Here is a 17599-nt window from a genome sequence, read left to right on the forward strand (position 1 = left end):
ACCGTACAACACAATGATACTGATCGAATTTTTAAGTAGTAAGAAGGAGGACCATGCTGTTGCTGCTGGGAGGGAGTACCACTAGCAACTACCAACTACCAACATCATTCGGAGTGGAAGTGCTGAAGTACTATTAAAAAGTATCATGATAATGATCCTCTTCCAGATGCGAGAGGAGTACCTGAAGTAGTTACATGAAAATCCCCTTAGCTGAAGTAACGCCAGAACCGGCCTACTTAGGTGGTTAGGAGAATATAGAAAAATATGTCATTATTCAGTAATACAAAATATCAGTAACACTACGTTTCGATAACTATAATCACATATTTTTATCGGGTGGTTAGATGGTAAACCCCCTTTTAAGGTGGTTAAATCAATTTTGAGCTTGAAAAATACGTTTTAATTTTATTTCATGTCTCTTTCATATAAGTAAGCTAAGCACAGAAAAAGAATACATTTTTACTACTCCACGTGAAATTTCAGGCATTTTAAGTAGGAAATTCAGGTTTAAATACAAAAACAGCTGAAGATAAGGATATGAAATTTTACAGCATGTGACTGAGTTAGATTCAGATATTTACATGTTTTTGAATATTTGTTTTTGAACGAAATTTTTTTCACAAGTAGAAATACGTCTATTCAATATGCTATAACTCGTACATGCTGTTAAAGTTCACAACTTTATCTTGAGCCTGAATTGGGCCTGATTACAAACTGCCTACATTTCCCAATTTAAATACATGTCATATCACGAGGAGTGGTAAACAAATCTTCCCTACTTTTTTGTAATGAGGGAGGTCATCTTAAAGAGCTATGAATTTAACTAAACAGTAGTTTCAAAACCCAAAATTGATTGCCACCTCATTAACCTCAATTGCAGTTTTATTGCAAATATCGAGCGTAGGTGCTCATCTTTTGTATCACTGAATAATGACAACTGTTCGAAAAATCCTTTTACATCCACAATTATTCCATCGTCAAAAACGAACTTTTACTAAAGAATTGGGAGCAATGCTTCAGCAGATGAGGATCCTTAATAGCCAGAAAGAGAAACAAGGAGTGTTCAAAATTCCATGACAGTTGACAGATTTTCTTCTTTACGAAAGAAAAAACGACGATGCACGAATTTGCTAAAAGTTATTATTTTATCTAAATCAAATTATAACCGATCAATTCGTGGTCAAGCTCTAACTCTATTAGAGATTGCCACCCACCTAGGATCGCACCGCGGCTGTCGTGTGACACAGGGACGGCGCAAGTCACCTTGAGCACATACGCCGTACGGTACTCTGTCTTCATCGCTTACTGGAATTCTCTACTTGTTTTTCTATAAAACCATTAACAACACGACAAACATCGGCTCTTTCCTCATTCTGTATTATTCTCATTTTCTATTTATCCTTCAGCCAATTAAGTGCTTGCACAAGAACATTATTTCATTTGTCGAAGCAATCAATGATCCTTGGTAGCTTACATTAAACATTAGGAGGTCATTTACTATATTTCTGGAATGATTCAATGACTTAATTCATAAAATTGTCCTACCAAATAGAGGGTTACAAATGAAATAGTGTACGACCTACAGGGATATGCCTAAAAGACATTCATTACCCATCTTATAGTTTTAAGGGATCTTTTTGGGAGGTTGTAATACAAAAATTTCCCATAAAAATTCATTTGGACGATTTTGTAAACTTCCATAAAACCCAAAATACTCGACGAAACAATAAAACATTTAGCATACATGTAGTTTTAAACGTTTATTTGTTACGTGTACAATTCAACAGTATCGAAAATGTTACTTCAATATGTGGGAGTCAATATTTACCTTGGTAACAATTTGTTTTGAAATTCTCGAAATACCTCAACGATGATCAACTGAAAAACAATAACTATATTGAATAATAATGTACGGTGGAATTATAAAAAACAACGTACCCAAGATCGGAAGGGAGCCAAAACTTATAGTTACAGCCCTGGAGTCAACCCCTTGAAAAGGTGAGTACGCTATAACCATGGGCGCCGCCATAAAATTTTATAGTGGGATTTTAAATACCGGGGGAAATATAAGGTTCTGTATTACGCTCCTGGGAAAGTTAGCGAAATCTACGTCTCAACAAGAATTTTACGTTATTAAAAGTTCTTAAAATATAATAGTTTATTACAACTCAGTGGACTTTGTATACTTGTGAAGAAGAGGGTGAGGTAAAATGCAGATTTTACAATTTACAAATCAAGCAATCAAGAAATGTTGACACCAGCCAAGGATAATGTTGAAGTTTGTGGATTTAACGAAAACAAAACTAAAGATTTGTGTAAAATCGTCCACATTTGCAATAATAAACAATGACTTACGAAAAGTAATATTTATTTTTTCATCGATTTCCCTGATGTTGATATAATTTAATAGTTCAAGAACCAGGAAGGGTGCACCCTCTTGCCGGCGTCCACGGATATAGCCAGGCACCACTGCAGGTGTCACCAGAGGAAAGAAGGCGGCCACCCCGGCGCGCTCCAGGTGTCATTTCACGCTCACTAGTCGCTGTGAAATCGCTTCTGGATTTATTCCATTTCATTAACCAAGTCCCTCGTCAATTTGACTTGTTAATATCCCCCCTCCCTCTCGCCCCGCCTGCCACTCTTGCTCTTTATTCCCAGTTCCGGCCTCCAGCAGCCACACCGCACTCGCCACTGCCCGCCAGCTGGTTCACGGCACGAGTCCTGCCTGGACCCTTCCTGACCTCTCCGAACTTCCTGTTCCAGTGGACGTGACACAACACTTCTGTTACTCATAGAGCATTACTTAACAAAATTACAGGTTCCGGTAATAATTAGGAGTAAATACGATTTATAATATTTTATTGGCTATGCGTTAGCGAAGCCTCGTGGAACTGGAAAAATTGCATTTCTATCAATCTATCTATCAGCCTGTCACACGATCTCAAAAACTAACTGACCTACAGTCTTGAAATTTTGCATGAAGCTTAATTTCCATAAATGCAACAGTGAGTTCCATTTTGGTGCAAGTCACTAAATGCGAACGGAGAGAAACGCCCTGCCTGACATCAAAATGGCCGTGTTAGTCTGGCACCTAGCGGCTACAGAGCAAACAAGCGTGATGCTTGTTCCGTGACGCGAAACAAAAAACTTACATCCATAGCCCGCCAAAAGAAGTAGTTACTTCCAAAATAAAACCATTACAAACCATTTTAGTCGTAAATTACGAATTAGCACGCAATCATGAAATGAAAATTCTATCTTATAAACGGGAATAGTGAATTTTCGACTACTTATTTTTGCACTGTAACAAGGCAAAGGTGGTAGTTATACGGTATAAACATACATATAATCTTGACCATACAGCGAATCAATACGGTTTTATACGGGCTCACATTTTCCTCAGTTATGATAGAATGGCTGTTATTTGTATATAAACATTTAGTTAATATATATTTTCCAAACATTACCATGATATCAAGTGTGTATCTAGAGATCAAAACTACAAATTATAAGTTTAAAATATTAGACAAGGAGTTGTAACATTGTAATGGAGAGGCGACAGTGTCCAAATACCCTTCAGCCATGTACTCACTACTACCTGCTGTTCCCTCCCTCCCCTACTTCCTGTGTGTGATAGTTGTTGCTACCCGATGCAGGGTTTTGTGGCACAGAACTGTTCCAGAGGCCTACCAGTGACACAGATACTATAAGACCTAGCTGAATAGAGGAGGGTTATAATTTAACCCAAAATAACACTAAGTAATCAAACTACAAAAAAATATATACATAGTACACACAGTTTATATAATTTATTTTCAAATATTTTTCAATATACTAAGATACATTATTAATGAAAGATTTATGATTTTTTTACTATTCATTAATTGTGATTTTGGATATCAAAGAGAAATTAAAAAAAAACACACCTGATTGTTTTTGTTTTTCATACCATTGTTAACTCCGATATTGGCCAAAATAACTGTGTAAATAGAGAAACCTCATTTCTGCTGCTGAGGATTAAATTGTTCCTAAAGTAAAGGTTAAGCACAATAACATAGTATCTTGTGTTACCTAATCTATTAAAACTATTCTACTCCTTTTCTTTGCCTATATCTTTCTACACAGTTTTTCCTCAATGTACATTTCATTCAATGTTATTTACACAATGAGTATTCGAAATTCACAAATTCTGGACGAATTTGAGAATTCACATATCAGTCATGGACAACAGAGCATTATAAATATTCAACAAGCTTATTACAAGTTAATACAATACTAAAACGTCTTTATTACGGATCATTTAGATTTAGAATCAAATTTGACCGCCTATGGGTGCGTGAAGAGAAAAGGAAAAGGCAGGAAGTCTTGTCTCGGTGAAACGGTATAGAACAAGGATTTCACGGCGGAATGCCTCCGCTCTCCGCACCCGGGCTGTGCTAATTGCTGGGGTCGTTACACGCGCAAGCTGGTACGAGTATATGGTATAACTACTGTGTCTCTCACTCCAGAACAATCGATAGTTTTACTGTATTTACCAATGTACATATATCGATTCTCACTGCCTAAGTCGATAGTTTTACTGTATTTACCAATGTACAAATATCGATTCTCACTGCCTAAGTCGATAGCTTTACTGTATTTACCAATGTACAAATATTGATTCTCACTGCCTAAGTCGATAGTTTTACTGTATTTACCAATGTACATATACCGATTCTCACTGCCTAAGTCGATAGCTTAACTGGATTTACCAATGTACAAATATCGATTCTCACTGCCTAAGTCGATAGCTTTACTTTTTTTACCAATGTACAATATTGATTCTCACTGCCTAAGTCGATAGTTTTACTGTATTTACCAATGTAAAAATATCGATCTCACTCCCTAAGTCAATAGCTTTGCTGTTTTTACCAATGTACAAATATCGATTGTCACTGCCTAAATCGATAGTTTTACTGTATTTACCAATGTACAAATATCGATTCTCACTGCCTAAGTCGATAGTTTTACTGTATTTACCAATGTACAAATATCGATCCTCACTGCCTAAGTGAGATCAAATGACTATCGCCCAGGATTTACATAAGGGCTATAGCCTAGAGTGGCAGAAGTTCCCAAATATATAAAATAAAATATATTATAAAGATCTTAAAACGCAGGGAAATAAAGAGCCAAAAGGGCAGGCTTGATTACTGTCGTATCGTTGCTACAATTAAAAAAATCAATATTCGATAGCCTAATAACTCTCTGCTAACAGATGTACATTGCAGTACAGTATATGTCGTCGAGCTACTGAAGACATATGAATTGGCTGACACTGGTTTGATGAAAATTTTATAGAGAAAGATTTTTCATTCATGTGTGACTGACTATTGTAACAGAGATGGATATCTGTACTACCTCTAAAATCTCTTAAATTCTAGGCGATTACCGCGCAGATATCGGAATTTGACTAAATATTTGTAACCATCGCTATGATGATCGCGTAGTGTAACCTCATATCCACCGTTGCTGTGTATCTACTATCGCAATAGCCTATTGGAAGCAAATTTTCAAATCCGCATCTACTTTCGCCTGAGAAAGGAACGAACTGTCACTTAAAGCCGCGAGTTTCCTTTTGAATTTCTGTGGTCTTTGGTCTTGAGAGATTTATTTGGTCTTAAGTCTTTGGAGGTGAATTGTTTACCATACGCCGAGGCATTCTTGGAAATAGGGCGCCCCTTAGCAGAAGAATGTATTTGGAAGTTGAAGATTTACTAGAAAAAGACAAACCCAGCTAGCTCTATTGCTTATTTAGTGTCACCCTAATAAACTAGAAGAAAGAAACACAATAAATAAAGAAATGAACAATAAATAGTTACGTTAGCATTGTGTTTTAAATTACAATAGGTGAAGCGATATTTGTTGAAAATTGTGACTCGAGTTCTTTCGACACCAGGAAGTCCCAACTCCAGCCTGTGCTCTCTTCGTTTTTTTCGTTGTTGTTTTTTTTTTTAAGGAGAAGCCGATTCCCTGTTATGCCTTATTCTGCCCGTCCTCGTGGGCCACTGGCCTGTGCGAGGATCTTATCAAACAGAATAAAGAGGAGAGTCGATACAGTACAAGGTCGATGGTACTGATAAAAAGTGCAAGGGTCACAGACAGGATTCAAACCTGCGCTATCTCTAACTCAGACTCAAAGTCCAACATCTTAGACCGCTCGGCCATCGGCACTCCTAATAGGTTTCGCTTTCCTTTTTGGGACCATCCTGTTATTTTTCAAGGTAGCAGAAGGATTCCCAACTGTCTTGTTTGTTGCCTAGCTTCTACGCCTCACCTGTTTTTCCCTCACTCCAGTTCATGATCTCCAAACGTGTGGTACAATAGCGTTTATACAGGAGTGTCTGTTAATTACTATATCAAACTTCACTACTTGGATTTTCATGTTAAGATAAGACAGACAGACTGTAAACTAAGTAAAATAGGACTATACTTAAATGACATTTCTTACTTATTCTAACCTAACAAATAAAATGGTGAAGTTTGATAGTGTAATTAATGGACACACCCTGTTTATCTGTGCGCCTCTGTTAAAAAGAGACAAATTAATTGTTACCGTAACCCATTACTGTATATTCAAGAGCCTATAAGATTTCGCTCGGAATACAGTAACAATCCACACAGTTTCTAATTTGTCAAAACGTTGACTATATATTTCTTAGTACATTAAGCTACGAATTTGTCTCGTCACCGCTGGAATTGAGCAACAATAAGCCGCCAGTATGAGTACTCAGCGGTGTTAAATGTTTGCTAATATAGAATTACGAAAAACTAAATGAATCATTTGGGAATAAACGTTTCCCTTTGAGTTATCAGACCCACTTATCGTGCCCGACGTGACCGCAGGCGAGATCCGCGAATGCATGAACAAACAGCGGACTGGTGCAATAAAACATGCCCGAGACGGAACAGAAGAGCTCGGCTAAGTGAGTCACAATGCTGGGCCCACCGCCTGGGCGCTGCCGCGGCCTACACGGCTCCAATTGCGTAAACCGTGCAGTTTATATCCTGGTACAGTCAATTATCGATTATCAGATTCAACTATCGATTGTCAGATTCAACATACACAACGGAATCAAGAAACGATTCTCCGCTAACACGCTCCCACTATACGAGTGCACGGTCACACTAACTTCGGTTGTCCATGGAAAGGCAACGACATGCCGAAACGATTAGGAAAAAAATGGCGAATAAAGTGCACATACAGATATTTGCGAAAAAAGCTCACAAGGGCCAATGTGACAGTTTAGGGTAGTGGTTACGTTACTAGGAAATTAATATTTCGAGCTGCTTGGAGGTTAGTCATCACACAATATAATACCTAGGGTACATTCCTTCTGACCATACACCACAGTTCAACCACCTTTCAGGTGTGTCATCACGTAATACAAAAGCCAGGGGCATTTCCGATTGGTACTTCCCGACCTCAGATCATGTCCCAGATCGTTCAAATTTTCCGACGTCAGATCACGTTTATGAAAGGGACTAAAGGACCGATCGGAAATGACCCCGGCAATCGGTGGCGCTTATCCCGGACTTCTGGCGAAAAGAGAGATAAACATCCGTGGTGATGGTACACTAACTAAAACTCAGATCACGTGGGTGCTTTGTGTGCATAACATTTATAAGAACATGGAGGCTGTATCCTTTTTGTTCAAAAAGGTTAACTTTTTCGCTTTCTTCGCAGTGCGCTTTTTTCGCGACACCACCGAACCTGCGGTTTTAGCGTCTCGCTCCTAAGGTCGACGTAAAGTCCGGCTCTTGCACCCCCTCATGGTGATGCAACTCCTTTGATTTTGTAAAGAATATAGTCAAATGTAAATACACTCGATGGCAGTTCAAAAACAGGCAAGTTAATTTAGACGAATTAAGAGCCGACTGTACTGGTAGCCATGTTGATTTTAACCTCATAAAACATTGTTAAAACCTCACACTGTTACGCCCTTGTTGGTTGTAAAATGATAAAATATGTATCATTTTAAAGATTTGATTCTATGCGTTGTGTATTTTTTGTTAAATGTCACACTTTCCGTAATCGTACTGCAAAATATTGGGTGTAAAAGTGGTTGGGGTGTCAAATCAAATTTGGACAAGTGGAGCTTACTCTACTGTGTCAGTTCAAGACGTGCAATCAAACTGGCTGTATGAATACTGAACATCAGGTATTGAATATTTCACTGACACTGTTCATCCAGCAGTAAAACTGACTCTTTTAATTCAAAATTACTTTTTATTTTGTTATAATACAAAAACATTAGTAAATTGATTAGAAGTCCTACGTAAATAAAGTTACTGTTTTTGTAGATTATAAAATTTTAATTTTCTTCGTGTTCGTTTATTTATATTTTAATCAAAAGAACCTATAACCTAAATAGGTAAGGATATTATGGCCATAGTTCAACAATGCAATGTTATAATCAGGTGATAAGAACAGCTGATTGTTGTGGCTCACAAGCAATGGTGTCACTCAATGACTCTTGATACGGTTTAATACATGGCCTTTTAAAATCAAATTATCTCACTTATTTCTCAAACAGATTTTCTTAAACTTGGTATCGCTGAATTTTTAATTAAATGGTGTAACTAAAATGTAACAACTGTGACTTTTTTATTATGCCGTTTTTAAGATATTAACGCTTTAAAGATTTAAGAAGCTGCCATTTTGAAAATAAAGCTTGTTAAAAATGTTATTTTTACTGTAATTAGGCCTTTACGTTATAAAGCTGTGTACAAAATTTCAACTTATTACAAGCCACTCTAAAATAAAAAATAAATAAGTGAAAACTACAAAGTGGCTGTACATTTAGGTAATTATAAAGTTTTGAAAGTTTGAATATGATATTTTGGTTTGTCTTTGGTCCAGGAATAATTAATACTTAAAAATATTGGTACAGAGTTCTGGGACACCCTGTACCAATGTATATTTGATCCCGGCTTGTGCAAGCATACCTTTAAAGTGATCAAAGTATAGTTAGAATTATTACAAAAATTGCAAAATACTTGTTTATACATTGACCGATATCGTTGACAAAAGTACCTTGGAAATTTGTGACACCCTTTTGTGAACACCATTTACATACAGGCTATAATATAATGTAGCTTGATGAAAAATTGATTTTATATGTATCTCAGGTAAGTTAGCTGACTACCTTGTTTCATTATGGCAGCCGTTTATACCTTAAAAATTGACAACTCCCTTAATTATGTAACTAGAGAAAAAAACTTATTCTGGAATGAACATGACATTTCAAAAACATTTTGTATTATACAACTTTTTTGTATCGAAAGGTTTTAAAGATATTGATTACATGTAAATTCTCTGAGAGTAAAGTAATAGTCTTATTTGTCACATAACCTAGCTACTTCTTCTGACTAATCCGGAGGGACTATTTACTTTTTCTTTAATATAAAAATCAATAATGTAAATAAAACTAAATGTATCTAACCTAATCAATAACACAATCATCATTTCAAATACACGTTTCCATCAAATCTTTTTATTAAAATACATATCCACATAAGAACAAATCCATTTGACAGCACATCAAAAATGGGAATGTGTCCTTCTGCAGTAGCTCAATAGAAGAAAACCTTACGGAGACAAAGGAGGAATATTATCCTGGAGTGTTGGACTCAGAGGGAACCACTGAAGGACAGAGCTCTTGAAGGGCCAAACAAGGGAGTGGGTTTGGGATTGAAGGTTCTATCTCTATTAGCCAAGATACCCCCGAGATGCACCTAAACATCAAAAACGAGTTTTTTTATGTTTAAAACTGAAACTAACAGATTTAATTATTTTTAAAATAATATTGCATTGCAGGATCCTTATGACAAATCTTCAATCAGAAATATAGGGCTATGTTACATACAATATTGAGTAAATAGAGAAACAATACAAAGTTATTATAATGTGTTTATAAACTGTACTAGTGTTTGTAGATTAAATTTTATCGAAATGAAAACATACAAAACTTTTTATTTAAAACAGCATTGTAAATCTCCTTTTGATTTGCAGCATGCTTTTATTACTGTGCCTGTTTTTCTCAAGTAATTTACTTTACTTTAATATCTGGCAATCGACATTGTAAAAGTTTAGTAAAACTATTTTTAAACAACATAAACCTCAGTAAAGTATTATATATTAAATTATGTCTATGTAAAATATATATTATAAAAAAGTTTATATTATAGCATATATTATTATAGGATCATTGTTATTTACAACCGTGACATGAACACCTTACGGCTTAGATACCTGATAGGGACCATCACAACTAAAGCCTATTTTATATACAAGTCCAACACACAATTTAGTGTTGCATTTTATTATACGTGTGCAAAACTCATTTACAAATTTTGATTGAAATCATAATTATAATGGGTTTAATATAAATTAAACATAGTAATCCCTCTGTTTTCTACTTAGCGTAAAAAACCCAATACAGAAAGTTTTCTAGGTTAAGATTGGGGAAATATACAGTTTCATAACAAAATCTGTACATATATTCCCAATACAGCCTTGAGGTGGAGAAATATATAAGATTTTGCCAATGTCTATGTTCATAAAATTTTGTTCTTATTAATGAGTAAGTGAGTCCTTTTAGGACTAAGTGCAGGATCTTAAAATCTCTTTCCCTCACTCACACAAAAAAACTGGAAACAAGAGAGAGAGAGAGAATTGAGCCAAAACTTGATTCAGTAAATTTTAGTATAAATTGAACTAAATTTAAATAACACATGGTTCATTTAAATATATTATGAACATTTTATTTTATAGAATGACATGTTTTGGAATCAAAGGTTACAAAAAAGTTTGTGCCAATAGGATAGTAGTGTTACATTAAATTTTCTAAATGTTTAATCAGAATCATAAACCAAGTCAATAACTGCACAATAGACGAAAAAAAGATGACACATTGAAGTTAGATTTAATGAGTTTTGTACAGAACAAGGTAAGTCTTTGAGGAGCATCTACTTCCATGAGTTACGTAATTATCTTAAACAAACAATAACTATTCTGAACTATTTACACAAAACTTTTGCAAACCAAACATTATAATCTATAAATCATTAAAAAAATATTTATTAGCATTCAGCAGATCATTACGTGATAACAATAAAATTTAATTTAACTTCTACCTGCATTAAAGCACCATTAAACACCATACATGTACAAACTACTGCTGCCATTATAGAAAAGGTAAATAGCACAAAAAGATTACTTAAATAAAAGAACATCCAACATCTTAGGCAAATCTTCTAGGTTCAATATAACAGACTCTCAGACCAAGTTAATCTTTAATGTACTGAGTTAAAACTTTAAAACTCATGCAGAATATAGGTAATAAGACTTACATTTGATAAGCTCAACAACTTCCGTGTGAGTGGAATGAGTTACATTAACTCCATTAACCTGAAATCAAGAACAGATAATAAGGTGATGGTCTACAATAACTTATTTTTATTCTATATACAAAAACACACACAACTTATGACTCATATATATATATATATATAACAATTTGATATAACTAATTAGTATTTTACAGTAAATATTACGCCTACTGAATGTAGCTATTCTAATGGGTTTTACTACTTGTTCAAATTTTTAGAAAATGTAATTCATCAAAAGCCCAATAATTCACTGCAACAAAAAGATTTGTAGGGTTTTATACTGAATTCAAAACCATGGGAATTCTGATCTTAACCAGCGTCCAATGCTGAACTTCAACTCTTCATTACAAGATGACTAGAATGGGGAATACCGGCCACCATAGGGTGACAGAGAACTGACTCAACAAGTAGCGGGTTTGAAGGACATCTACAGGTCTCATCAGTCATGTTTTTTTCATTGAGGTTTTGATTTAGGTAATTCATCTCTATATGCCTTACGACGAACCTATGCAACTAGCAACCTTGAATCCACTAAAATAGCGTACTATGCGCTATTTGAAAGTCATTTTGTTGTGCTTCCCCATGGAATAGAAGCATGGGGAAGCACAACAAAATTCAACCTTTCAAAAGTCCTTAAAAAAAAAAAAAAAAAAAAAAAAAAAAAAAAAAAAACAATACGTTTAATGGGCAACCTAGGACCTAGAGAAAGTTGTAGAGCTACGTTTAAAGAATTGAAAATACTTACGGTAACATCCCTTTACATAATAGAAACAATATAGTATTGCCTAACAAGAGACCTTCCTCGAAATGGTGACCTCCATGAGCATAATACAATACATGGTCAAGACTTCCCACTACCTCTTCACAGAACAGCCTTATTTGAGAAAAAACCTACCTATGCTGGGAAGAAACTATTTAATGCTCTGCCAGAAAAAAATCAAGAATAATCAAAATAATCTAAAGAAAATGAATACAGTAATGAAGAACTGGCTACTGCAGAGAACCATCTATACAATAGAGGGATTCTACTCTTGGAGGCAACTCAATCAAGACCACTAATACTTTTATAATAAGACTTAACTAATAACTATGTACATGTATATCTTATTTTCATTGATGCTACTTGTAATCTTAAAGATTATCAATAAAGAATCTCTGATTTCTGTAACATTCTACTTCAAAAGAATTAAAAGTGTTTAAAACTACAGTTATTTAAAGTATCACACTAAGCAGATAAAATTAATGAGTGAGGTTTTTCACAGTAATAATTAATTTAACTGTTATAAAAAGAATACTTTAGTCTTCTTAAAAATAATTGTATTAAATGCTGGTTATATTTTAAAAGTGCAAAAAAAAGCATTGATTCCTAGGCTAAAAGAATGTTGGAGAAAAACATTAAGTAAACTCAGTGCAATCAGGTGTAAAAACTATATGAAACTATTAATATATTTTCAAAACATTCACACGTTACAGTAGTAGTAGTAAGTGGTAACACTTCCATATTAGACATTATACAATACCAACCTTACAATTTTGGCTACAATAAAGTCTTCCAACCACTTAACAAACATACAAAGAGTTTTAAACAAAGGCAATATTGCAGAATAGTATTTTTCTAATCACACCTAAATATTATAGACAAAGCAACATCAGTACCAACAAGCTAAATTAATACTGAGTATTTTACTTATGAAACATCTTACTGCAAGCACAAGAATTCTACCACTGTCTATACAAAGGAAACTGGTCTTGGCAACACACCAGCTTCTTTATGCACAACAACAAAAATATAACAGACAAATATGTGGTCCATTAAGACTGTGCAATCAGGTTCTCTGAAGGCAGGAAAGTTTGCAAAGAAACAATTTTTCAAGGAATTATAAGCACTTTAAGTAGTAATTTGGGCTATCTAGAAATTGAACCCATGGAAAATTGATGACAATGGGGATGAATGGTATAGATTTTTGACAGTGTCTACATTGTAAAATACGACTGGAGGAATGACATATTTTTAATAAGTAACACATACTATCTTTATGTCATACTAGCAGTTACTCACAATTCAATTTTGAAAAACAGGGACACACAATGAGCATATTCACTAAAAATGGAATTCTAAACAATCCTGAGATAAGCGATAGTCACTGAAAGATATTCCAATCTCTTGATCCATTTCAGATTCAAGTTTAAAGATGGGGACCTTGAAGTCAGAGTTGCTCTGAAATTTTTGGACTTCTCTCCAATTATTCGTGATATATTATTAGGTAGCTCTTAACAATTTTAGTAACAATTGAAATAATTTAGACCATTATGGAGAAATCATAAGTCTAGAGGGAGACTAAAGTCAAAAGTCCTTAGTTTTTCTGATAACACACTTATGATGTAATAAATGATGGTATTTTAACTGTAGTTAATTCAAACAAACCCAGACAAAGGAAAGCTTCAGCACATAACATAATAAATTATAAAGAGTACGTGACTTTGACACATGAATAACAACAAACATTTACTATCAGCTGGTTAAATGTGTATGATTATTATACTTAGTATTCTTGACTTTGACACGTGATAATTGGACAACACTTACTTACACCCTTTTACAAGTATTTAAATGTATTTGTGCATTTGTGGGGTTACCATGCACAAGTTATTTTAACAACAGCCTAATTCACCATATACATAGCGGTCTGGTAGAAAAAGAAAACATTTTAAGAGATGATTGTGGACCTAAAAACAAGAGAAAAAGTTCATAACTTGATTAAAAAATTATTTGTAAAAATACAAGTTTTTACATTTGAGGCACTATAATCTCATTAAATGGCTAAACAAATGCGTAAAATCTATTTTAAAAAATTGTAGAGAATTTAATTCTGAGAAAATTTATGTAAATAGAATCAATACCAAACAAATTCTAAATTAATCAATTCAAATGTTATTGAAAGAAAAACACTAAAGCAAATACACTTTGACAGTCTGACACAATGCTGTGCGTCTGCAATACTGTGGATGAATTTGGAAAAGCATCATTGTATTGTTTCAAGAATACTTTTTACTGATGAAGCTACATTTACTCGTGATGGTGTTAACAACACCAGCAATTTCCATCAGTGGTCATATGAGAATCCTCATGACACAACGGACAATAAGTTTCAACACAGATTTTCAGTCAATGTGTGGTGTTGTGTTGTCGATGATAAATTAACTGGCACTTTCATATTAGAGAACAGACTTGAACATACATGGAACTTTTACGTAATTAACTGTTTACTTCTCTGGAAAATACACCATTTTTAACACAAATGATTATGTACTTACAACATAATGGTGCTCCTCCACATACTGCTCATCGTGTTAAGAAAATTTTTAAAATAACACTTGGCAGGCAAACTGATTGGTGCTGGAGAAGTTATTAACTGGCCTCCAGACCTTACACCACTGGGCTATTGTATATAGGGTTGGATGAAAAGTGAAGTTTACAAAGTAAAAGTTAGTACACAAGTTGAACTAATCACTCTGAAAAAATTTGATGCTGCTGCTCTTATAAAGGAAAAGAAAGCTGTTCTAGCAACAGTGATACAAAATATTCTGAAGCGTATTAAGTAGTGTACTGTAATGGTGGAAATTTTCAAACCTTATTTATAATGTAATGAAATTAGTTATGTTTTATTTAAAACAGAACTATGATGGTAAATTAAATTTGTAAAAGTTTAATTTTTTTAAGTTTATTATTAATAATACAGTATTGTTACATTTTTGCAGGGTAATACAAGTTACAATAAATTTGAATACATTAATTTAGAATTTGTTTGTTATTGACTTTATTTACATCAATTTTCTCCTAATTGAATTCTGTACAATTTTTGTACATGGAGTTTATGTATTTGTTAGCCATTTAATAAAATTATAGCACCTCAAAAGTAAAAAACATGTATTTGACAGTAAAGTTTTATTTTTTAAGCAAATTATTTTAAAACTGAGGGACAACTTACAGTCTTGGGACCTAATTTATTCAAATTTTTCAGTTTAAAATTCATATGAAACGATAAAATGTTTGTCTTAATTACTGTTCTAATGGTTTCAGTCCGGGGTTCATTGAATCCTTGAAGTGGAAATCTGGACAAAATCTTTCACTAGTCTTATCTCACTAACAAAGCATTTCCAGACATATGTTTATATAAACTTTTTTTTCTTCTTTTTAGGTCTAACATCACCTGTTAAAATGTTTTCCTTCCCTCCAGGACATCTCTGCATATGTGGTATATACTACTTTGAAAGTCTAACTCTTATAATTCCTTATAAAGTGGTAAAAAAAATATATTCCTCTTGTTTTTGAGAAGACTCATAAAAGGGCTATTATTGTGAAAAAAATATAAACTAATAATTAATTGCACTATCAGATTATAACAGACTATGGTTAGTAAAAAGTACAAATTTATCTCTACTTTATTTAACTACAGTCTGAAGTTTATCTGTTTTGAACATCATTCAGACGTGATGTCAGCAGACATAAAGATAGGCAGAAGACGAAGCAACAATATCTTGAACCTTCACAATGCATAATAAAGATAGCTCTGTTTTAGTTACAACACTTTTTGCAATTAAGGCCATTACGTATTGCAACTTAACCTTAGGTAAGTACTTCATAATTGTCCAGAATTCCAAGAGGAGCCATTATTTCATTTATAAATTTCAATATGAATATAAATAAATACCTAGTTTTGAAGAACTAAAAAAATTTAAAAATGAATATAGAATGGGTTGAATTTATATACAACCCACACAAATCTTTTACAGACTCTGTAGCTAGCCTCATTTATAAAATAACAAACAGTAACTTTCTTTGGCCCAAGACTCCACCCATGATTATTATCTCACTTAATACAGAAATTACTATACATACGTGATAAATTAACAAAAGTACAAAACTAAAATTACTTGAATAAAGATAAAATGTATTTCTCTCATTCAACAGATTATCAATCTAAGGATAAAGGTATACTTCATCCTTATTCATGATCTTGGTATGGTTTGTACGAATATAAAAAGACATAGTTACATTAAATGTACTTCTGGGTGATGATTTGTTATCTCATATAAAACCAAAATTATATATTCTTACCTTGATGATTTTATCTCCGTGGTGAAGACCTGCTCGCTCAGCCGCACCCCCTGTAACATTGGTTTAAAAGTAAAATAAAAAGATCCAAAATTAAGTACATATTTGTTTTTCTTTATATGTACTGGGCATCCCCCCCCCCACCCCCCCCCCCCCCCACCCCCCCCCCCCCCCACCCCCCCCCCCCCCCACCCCCCCCCCCCCCCACCCCCCCCCCCCCCCACCCCCCCCACTTGAAAAACTAGAGAGTAGATGACAATAATTCGTGTTTTAATCCCCCAGATGTCTGAGAGGTCACGCGCTCAAGCCTGGCGTTATTTAAGTGGGTGCCATGAGGGCTTACTGCAGTAGTGGCAGATTGGCGCAGATCTGTCCACAATGAGTTGATTGGAGGCGGTACAAGGCACCACTACTCGCTTCTCCACACTTCACTCAGTAGTTGTTGTTTTTCATCTCTTGTCATACTTTCACAACCTGGCAGGTTAATAGGGAAGTATGGTGGAAGTAGGAGAGGACATAACTGGCAGGTAGAGCTCGACTTCCTCATGTGAATGAACTATCCAACTCCACATATCCTCTTAGAGTCCAGGTAGTTTGTCTTGCTACCCGAGAGCAGGTACGTATGACTGTCTCTGAACCCACATCTCTCCAGTCTGATGTGTGTATGCCGCTGAGGTTCAGAACTACCAAGGACTTCAACCAAGATGTCGCGTAACAGGCTTTGCTAATTTTGCACGCAACATTTTAAATTTATATCGCTCATTCATTATCTAAATGTCATTCGGTTAGATAGACAGACATACAATTATACGAATAAGAAATATTTCCATTACTCCGGGAGGCAAAAGAGACATAAAATTGTTTCAGCTTACTGAGTGATAGGATTCAATGACACTCAGCCAACTTCCATGGTTGGACGTGCGCCATCATAAGATTCAATGGAGCTCAGCCAAATTCCATGGTTGGATGTGCACCATCATAAAATTCCATGGTGCTCAGCCAAATTCCATGGTTGGACGTGCAACATCATAACATTCAATGGACCTCAGC

The 17599-nt window shown here is 34.6% G+C and overlaps 1 protein-coding gene and 1 long non-coding RNA gene across 8 annotated transcripts in view; one reads left to right on the plus strand and one right to left on the minus strand.

Annotated features, from left to right (window-relative positions):
- Nucleotides 1-17599, plus strand: part of LOC124364989 (rho guanine nucleotide exchange factor 11-like) — a 770637-nt gene that overhangs the window by 95774 nt on the left and 657264 nt on the right. The gene's annotated exons all lie outside the window — the stretch shown is intronic.
- LOC124364997 lies at nucleotides 9515-16604 on the minus strand. Its single transcript, XR_006922689.1, has 3 exons — nucleotides 16553-16604; nucleotides 11395-11452; nucleotides 9515-9777 (listed from the first exon to the last, which is right to left on the minus strand). It is a non-coding gene; the product is annotated as an uncharacterized LOC124364997 (long non-coding RNA).

Source organism: Homalodisca vitripennis, chromosome 6 (genome assembly GCF_021130785.1).
Source record: "Homalodisca vitripennis isolate AUS2020 chromosome 6, UT_GWSS_2.1, whole genome shotgun sequence".
In the NCBI taxonomy this organism is placed as follows: domain Eukaryota; kingdom Metazoa; phylum Arthropoda; class Insecta; order Hemiptera; family Cicadellidae; genus Homalodisca; species Homalodisca vitripennis.